Here is an 8,784-nt window from a genome sequence, read left to right as displayed (position 1 = left end):
AGGTGGTGGTAACCACAGAAAATGGAGGTGGGAGAGGCTTGGAATGAAGCTAAATGCAGGAAAAGATTCATGGTGTCAGGAATAGTTTATATATAGTTAAATAATAAAGGCATCCTCTAAACTCTGAAAATTTTCACTTGCCTGCTCAAAACTGTCCAGGCTCAGTTCAACCTTCTTTAGATGTTTCACCTAATCTTCATTGAAGATGTTGCTAGTGCCATAGGAAAAAAAAACGTAGAAAGAAAGAATCTTTTGAAAGAGGTGAACTTCTTTTGAGTGGAAGGGGAGTTGTTCTTGAAGAAGGTCAAAAGATGTGGTTGAATTGTCCTGCCTTTCCCTGAGCAATTCTCTCACCAGCGGTCAGCAGCTTCCTGAGCTTCTAATACCAAGAGAAGAGGGAACTCCAGACACTGACCTTCTTCAGATGGGGACGTGTGAACAGCCAGGTAGGCTTCAAAGAGAGGGCAAAGAATTGTTGTGGGAAAAGGCAGCAGTAGCAGCTTGAAAGCACCACTATGGGAAAGTTGGAAGAAATTTGCAAGCCCTCAAATTTATAGAATAGGATAAAATTATAACAGGTTCTTTCCTGGGGAAGGCACATTTCTGAGAACCTGTAACCAGCTTCCAGCCAATTGTTAGTTATTGTTAGGTAAGTATCAGTGACTATGGGGGATGCCTAACCAGACATTCATACATAGGTAACCAGAAGTTTCAAGATAAGATCACATGGGTGAACTGAATCTTTCAAAACGGGGAAAAGTATAAGGTTCCAACTCAAGGATCAATAAATAAGGCCATGATGTATCTCTTCTAAAGTGAAGAGTGATTTCTTCTAAAGGTACAGCTCCGTTCATTAGAATGGGAAGCAAATGTCATCTATTCCCCCCACCCAAGATGCTACTAGGGCCACACAAATGGGTAAAGTTGCAGAGCTCTACATCTTGAAGGGGAAGGGGGTATATTACACATTTAAAAAAAAAAAAATCAGGACTTTCTCCCTTCAGCAGTGTACCTTGCTTCCCCCAGCTCTTCTCCATCCTGGACATACAGTGGGTTTTTTTTCCCTCTCTCTCTCTCTCCTTCTCTTTTAATTTTCTGAAGAAATCAGACCTGTTAAGGAGGAAGCTGTAGCTGTAACCAGTATCTTCTTTCCCCAACAGGCATCCAGCTGGTTTTATCTGGGTCCAGAGGCACTCTGAGAAATCAAATTTGGTGCAACTGCAGCCTTCTCCTGCAACCCGTCTAAATTTGTCTAATTTTTTTAAGGGTGAGAAAAAGAAAAACTTTGTTCCTTGGTAAACAAGAACAAACAGAAAGAGCAGAGAGAGAGAAAGGTACCTCCAAACCACCTCCATTTCTAATCCCTAATCCTTCCAAGGCAGTTTCACAATCATCTTCACTTCTCCTGATCTCAGAAAGCCAAAAAGAAGGAGCAAAGAATTACGTTTCATCACTGCCTTCCTGAGCTGCCACAAGTCCCAGCATAACAAAAATCCCATCATCTCCTTCAACCTCATTCCTAATGAAATTGCTTGTACCCTTCTCCACCCATCTCCTTATTTGGTATTGTATGTTTTTGTCCAAAAAATACCCAGTGTTTTCTAGGAGGCCATCTAAAAGGCCATCAAGCTATCTTTTTCTTTGAAATAACTGCTTGGATAGCTAAAGCCTAGGAGATGGAAGAGACTAGGCTTCCTGCAAATAGGAAAATAGACCACTCATGCATAGTCTATAAAGCTGTAGCATTTCTTTTTTTTTAAAAAAAAATAGTTTTAGTGTAGTTTCAGATATATTATAGCTGAACCAGAAGAAAATTGGTCCAGCTCTTGAACTAGGGACACGATGGGGTTTCAGAAATCTGGAGCTGTTTTAAATCAGTGCATAATCCATATGTCTAAATGCCTAAAGCACTGAGGAAGAGAAAAACTCAGGTGTGTAAAACCTGGAAAAATCCCAAGTGTTTAAACAAGTATACAGGAGAGAGAAAGATCTCTCTGAATGGAGGGGATGAAGCATACAGGACTAGTGAGAAGCAGGGGGCATCAAGTCTACGTTCCTTCAGTCTCAGCATCCTTGTCTGTACCTCTCATGCAGCTGCCCTCTCTAGAAAGCAGGCTGAAAGTTGTTCCTGCATTGGACAAATCTAGTTTAATTTGGACTGAGAAATTACCCCTTTCTCCTCTCGCTCTAGTGCCATCCATCCATCCATCCATCCATCCAATATTATTGATAACCGCAATGGTAATGAAAAGTTATGTAGTTGTTTCTGCCATTGTTGGAGACTTAATGAGAGCTAGAAATTGGTCCAATTCTTTCTGATTACCTGTCACTAGTGGAGTAGGATTTGCAACACGTCTCAGATGTCAGAATTTCTCTTGCAGCTTTCTAACGTTGCATGTCAAGCACCTCTGGCATGATCATAAAAGGATGGTCTTGCAATCTCTAAGGCATTTCTTTCCTTAGAGTGGGAGACATATATTTTGTGATAATGCCATGACTTTGTCTCCTTCTTGCACTTATGATGATTGATGGAGAGGCAATCATTCTGTCTCTTGGATATTGATACAGGGGTGTGAGAGGCATGCGCTCCTCCACTGTGCCGTGTGTGAAACCACAATTCTGTCTTTCCAGCCCAGTCCTGGATCTTACAGTACATTTTCAAGAACAGCATCAGCCTAATTTCAAAGATCCTGAGTGATCAGATCATCTAGGTGTGCTTGTTAGTGTGCATAAGAGAGAAGAGACATGGACAAAATGGAATAGCAGAAATAAAAAGGGGAGATAAAAAGAGAAGATCTAGAACCATTGGGGATTCTCCCTATGCTCATTCTGTCAGGAGATCTCTGTCTGATGATCTGTGAGATAATGGGGCCGTAGAAGTAAAAAAGAGTTAGGAAGCTTGAGTAGTTAAGAGCATGATCCACCTGGCTTGCCTACTACATTTAAGTAAATGCAAGTATCCTTGACCAGAGATAGGTTTTAAAGAAATAATTAATTACTGAGTCAAGTCAGCTCAGGAAAGACCATCCACACTCACTCAGGGTGAAAGACTGGCAAGAAAGAGATAGAAGTATAGGGAACAAATGGTAAAGGATCTCTATCCTCCCAGATGTTGTGATTGGGGAGATTGATGATGGCCCTATTGACAATTAGGTTCATTCTGATTTGAGGACAATGCCGTTGGACAACGGTCTATTATCCCTCCTCCATCGCTTTTCCACTCTACCCCTCTCCATCAAGGTCAATCAATCAAATTTTATTTACAGTCATAGATCAGAACTCTGTATATTAAAACAAAAAATATTCAAAAATATATCTTTTTCCACTGAACAGCTGGAGCAATTTACAAGGAGTGGTGATATTAATTCAGAGCACTGTGAATAGTATAGTGGTTAGCTAAGCAGAGCATATGATGTTGATTCAATGACACTCTGCATATAGGGAGAGATTCAGTCCTAGAAAGGATGTTTAGTATAGCTTCATGTCCATCATGGTATTTTTCACTTCGTATCATCATCTTCAGTGTCTCTAAGTTCTGGAAATACAGACTGAGAATCAAGCTTCAAGGAGTGGTCACTTATTGATTTAAACCCAAATTTAGTCCAAATTACCCTGCTTCTGCTTGGGATCCAGAGTGTGGCTAAATCCGAGGCATTCTTCTAAGTTCTCAGTCCTTTATACTGTAATATTCTTCAAGGATTTCTGCAGAAAGAAAGCTTCCAATTCATCTCAAATATCTGCTTTCCACAAAGCCTAGTTGCTGGTTGAAGGAAGTAGGATGGTAGATTCACTTCACAAGCAATCTCAATGGCTCTGTTATTTTACTTTATTTTTAATCTCAAATGTGTGCGATGCTTTCATTTAGGATGGTGTGTTGCTTAAAAGCTCAGACATCTGTCCACATATCCTGTAAGATTTTATTGGCCTAATTCTTATGAAGTGCAGTGAAAGTTGAGATTGTATTTGGTGAGCTGAAAACAGACTAGACTGTTTAGCTAATAACCAAACTGTTTGCTTAATTTACCTCCTGTGCATATACTGACTTTAAAATAGTATATCGTTTTTCTGATATGCTCAGAGAGCTTCCATGGAACCAACAATAAATATTTTGGCATTTTCTTCTCCTGTGGCACTTTTAAAAATAATTTAATTACAACAGTCCTCAGGTGGAGATGCTAGAGAAACATGGGGCTGGGCTGGGAGGAGAGATAGTGGCTTGAATCTTCCTTAAAGCCTCTTGAGAAATGTTGCCTTACTAGAGTAACTTCACAGATTGAATTATTGTGCCTCAGAGGAAAATTTTCAACAGAAACATGCTGGGCAATTTCCTATTTTATTAAAGTTCCATATCTTTTACAGAATCAGAGGGGCCCTTTTTTATTTGGGAAGGATGGGGAAAACATGGTTGGGTTTGCATTACACTACTGACTTCCCACTTCTGAAGCAATTTATATGAACTGACACCAAAGATTCACATTTGCAGTACCACTCTGACCTGACCTACAAAGCTAAGTAGAGTTGGTTATGTTGTGGTTGGATGGGAGACCACTTGTGCATCCCAGAGTGTAGACTAGACTGGGAAGAAGATACTGGCCAACCACTTCCATATTGCCAGAGTGGAGAATAGGTGCTGCATTCTTGGTGTCCTCCGAGCTATCTCCATCTCCATCTCCATCTCCAGATCCAAATCCAGATCCAGATCCAGATCCAGATCCAGATCCAGCTCTCTATCTCTCTCCATTCAAACATGAAGGAATGGATATAAAACTGAATATTAGAGAGTAAGTGAACCTCAAAAAAATGCACACTAATTAAAATATTGTACAAAAATGTATTACATTAGGGAAAATGGTTTGCTAAGCAATTGCCAAATAATTTGCCAGACATTAGCTAAGTTGCAGAAAACAGGTCTATAATAGAAGAAATGCATACTAAAATAGGAAATCCTTTTTAAAGAACTTTTTACAAAGCATCACATAGGTATGGATACGAAATAAATTTAATATAGGAAAGAGAGCTAGTTTGGTCTAGTGGCTAAGGTGCTGGACTAGGAATGGGGAAACCTGAGTTCTAGTCCTGCTTTAGGCTATCTCTCCCTCTCATCCATAGGAAGAAGAAGGCAAGGGCAAACTACTTCTGAAAATATTGCCAAGAAACTTGCATGGATTTGGACTTGTCCATGTAGGTCAAGACTGACTGAATGCATAAAAACTATTTTAGCTGGTATGTGTTCTTCCTCAACCTCAGGTCCTCTACTAGAGGCCTGGGAGTTTGAGGGTTCTGCGCAGAATATATACCTCCAGAACATCTCCTTGCCAGCAATCAACACCCAGATATGCAAAGATTAGCACTAGGATTAGCACCAGATAAACAATCAAACAGCACAATACACCCTAATCAAGGAACTCAGGCAATCAACCAAGCAGCAAACAACAGCCCAATCAAAGAACTCCCAAGGAGAGAACAACACCCCCACCAACACAAGCAGGGCAAGCCACGGTATATAAACTGAGAGCAAGGCCCACTCCCTCCTTGCACTGAAGATGTTGCCTAGTCTGGCAATGAAACGTCTGCAAGAAAACAACCAGGCTCAGAGAGCACCAAGGACTGTACAGTTCAACCTTGAGCTACAAATATTCGCTTTGAAGGTGGACACTCTTTTGCAGCAAATTAGTCTCTGTAGAAGTCTAGCCCTATTTCACATAATCATGTAGTTCATTTTTAGTGTATTTTATAAGTAAAGGTTAATTTGTAGCTTGATTCATTTATTACATCTCTATTTCTGTCAAGGACCTTATAAAGGGACTTGCCTCTATCTTCTCTTAAGTTTTAAAATAAAATAGTACACATCATTCTCCTCAGCAGATTAAATTTCATTTAGTCCAGCAGCCTATTCTCTCTAATATATAAGCAGATGTTTTGGTAGGCTATATATATATATATATATATATATATATAGAGAGAGAGAGAGAGAGAGAGAGAGAGGGAGAGAGAGGCAGGCAGGCAGGCAGGCACTGTCCTTCTATATAAGAAACAGTATATAAATTTAACAAATAAATACTCCACCTGCAAACTAATAGCCATCATACTGTGCCTGCCTGCCTGCCTCCCTCCTTGATCTCCATTCACTTTTTTCCATAAGGAAAAGAACTGTGCCATAGAGTTCAATGAGAGCTAACTAGATTATCTACCAGAATGAACTTTGTTGAGTAACAGTGAATGGAGTGTGCTGATGTCTCATCATTTTACACTCCAAAATGAAAGCCAGTTTGGTCTAGTGGTTAAGGTCTCAGGCTAGAAACCAGGAGACTGAGAATTCTAGTCCCACCTTAGTCACGAAAGCCAACTGGGTGACCCTGGGCCAGTCACTCTCTCTTAGCCCAACTCACCTCACAGGGTTGCTGATGTGGGGAAAATAGGAGGAGGAAGGAGCATTAGGCATGTTTTCTGCCTTGAGTTATTTATAAAAAAATAATAAAGGTGCAATAAAAAAAATCTAAAAAAAATACTCTCCAAATCTGTACATTTGTATATAAGATTTTTTTTTTTTTTTTAAGAGCACGTTTTTAGGAGTTGTATTAAGATACTGTGGGTTTTTTTAGGAACACCTGCTAGAGCCGGTGCATTAAAAAAAAATACCCCCCACATTCTGAGACGATGCATACAAAACTATATATATTAGAGCAAGTGACAAATGACAACAGCTATGGATTTTATAGTGCTTTAAAGGATGGGTGAAAATGATGAAAGAGAGTAATATGTGGACAGCTGTGACACCGATGAAGTATACATCCCTAGTTCCCATTTTATAATGGAGAGGACATGACAAAGTTCAGGGTAAGCTTATGGAGAGCGAGATTTGTAATCAGAACTGACATTCCCTCCACATACCGATGTTCACCCCTTTAGCAAAAGCTAGGACAATAATGGTCTGGCTTGCCTCCAGACCAGTGCAGAAGAGGACAGCTCTTGGATGCAAAAACAGAACAAGTTTTCCTGCTACCAAGAGGAACATGGATGATAGACAGGGTGGTGGTGGTGGGTGGACAAAGACAAAGTTATCTCCACTTTCTTCTGCAAAATATGTGTATCCATCCAATCTGTGTGCACAAGTATGTGTACCTGTATGCCTGTGGGCCCTGGGAAGACGCTTCAGATCAGGAAGAAATTAATGATAATGAATTTACAGGTTTTTTTTCTTTTTTTCTTTTTCACAAGCTAGAATGAAAAGTAAGAAAGGGAATTTCTCAGCTCAGATTCCCGCAAGGGGAGCTGGGTTTGTTTACAACAAACAAAATCTTCTCAGCTTCTGTTTCTGTAGCCATGGCAACGGTATTGAGGTTACATCTATCAGCAAAGAGAGCAAAGCAAGGACAGAGTTGGTGTTTAATAAAGATGAGCTGTGATAATTATGTCCCAGGCAGGCTCGGTGGATCTGAAAAGCAAATGGTCCTACTTCTCAACTTGGAGGAACATCTCTCTGGAGTAGCAGTTGTTTTCAGCATCACTCAGGAGGATAAAGTTGGATTCCACTTATTAGTTTCAAATTCCTTGTTTGCAGTTCCTTATTAGTTCTTCTACTACCTAGAGTATCCTGGGTAAAGAGCTAGGATTTTAACAAGTCTGCTGAAACACATTTTCTAGCCGTTCATATCTACATCCAGGTTCCCAGAGAACATACTTCTCCTATAGAAACAATGACCATACATCCTTTATTAAAAAGGATAGTCCTTTATTTCAGACAAATTTCCTTTGGGTTTATTTATTTTTCAAAAACTCACTTCAGTCCTTCATTTTGGTTTTTTAACTTTTACCATACAAACAATACCACTGAATGCTCCAGTTTAAAGGCCTATATGAATTTTCCTCACTGGCAATAGTAGAGAGGAGGTATTGCATGTGACATATAAATGTATGATATGGAAATTTTCCTCAAATCTTTAATTCCTGCCCACACAAGTATATGCCTCCAGACTCTCCTCCTTAAGTTTACTTTGATGTTCTGAATGTGGTAAGAAGGAAAGGATTAGCAGAGAGAAATTAAGACTGGTGAAGCTTTAATTCTAAGATTCAATCTTTGAACCAAAGTGATTTTCTGAATCAAATTGGACAATCAAATTCAGCAATCCATTCAGATATCTCTGAATTGATTTGATGATTGGGAAGGGTTTTGTCCTTTGTGCATTGTACATTGTACAATGTACAATGGGTTTTATACATTGTAAGATAAACCATTGGGTATAAGGAAGAAAGGTAAGGCTAAATTCAATGCCCATCCTTACTGACTAAATGCCTCCCTGTTTCTTTAAATAACATAAACCCACTAATATTTCTTTAAATATAAATAGGACATTGGAAGATGTTCCTCTACAGTCTTTATTTGTGGTTTGGCCTTGAATCCATAAATGTAAAATATCTGCTCTCTGTACCTTCATCATAAAACTAAACATCTCTCCATTTTTTTAAGAAAAATAACTTGTAAATAAACAAATCATGCTAAATCATTGGAGAGTTGGATTATTCTAAACAATTTATGAGACAGTCTGCCTTACTATATTTCCCTGTAGAAAAGATTGGGTTGATTATATAAATGATTTATTACTGCTTTCTTCTGTGGGCACCAATAGACTAGACAGAAGGGGAGCGGGAGAAATCAACATTAATTGAATGCAAAATCATCTACTTTTTAAACTCCAAGCAAAGTATATGTATGTCTCCTCTCACAAAACAGGCAGAAATGCCCACAGATGGAATTAGTTGGATGGTTTCAAGGTTGCCTGTGAT

The sequence above is a fragment of the Candoia aspera genome, chromosome 2, assembly GCF_035149785.1.
Source record: "Candoia aspera isolate rCanAsp1 chromosome 2, rCanAsp1.hap2, whole genome shotgun sequence".
NCBI lineage: Eukaryota > Metazoa > Chordata > Lepidosauria > Squamata > Boidae > Candoia > Candoia aspera.
The sequence above is the reverse complement of the archived record's forward strand: the minus strand, read 5'-3'. Positions refer to the sequence as shown.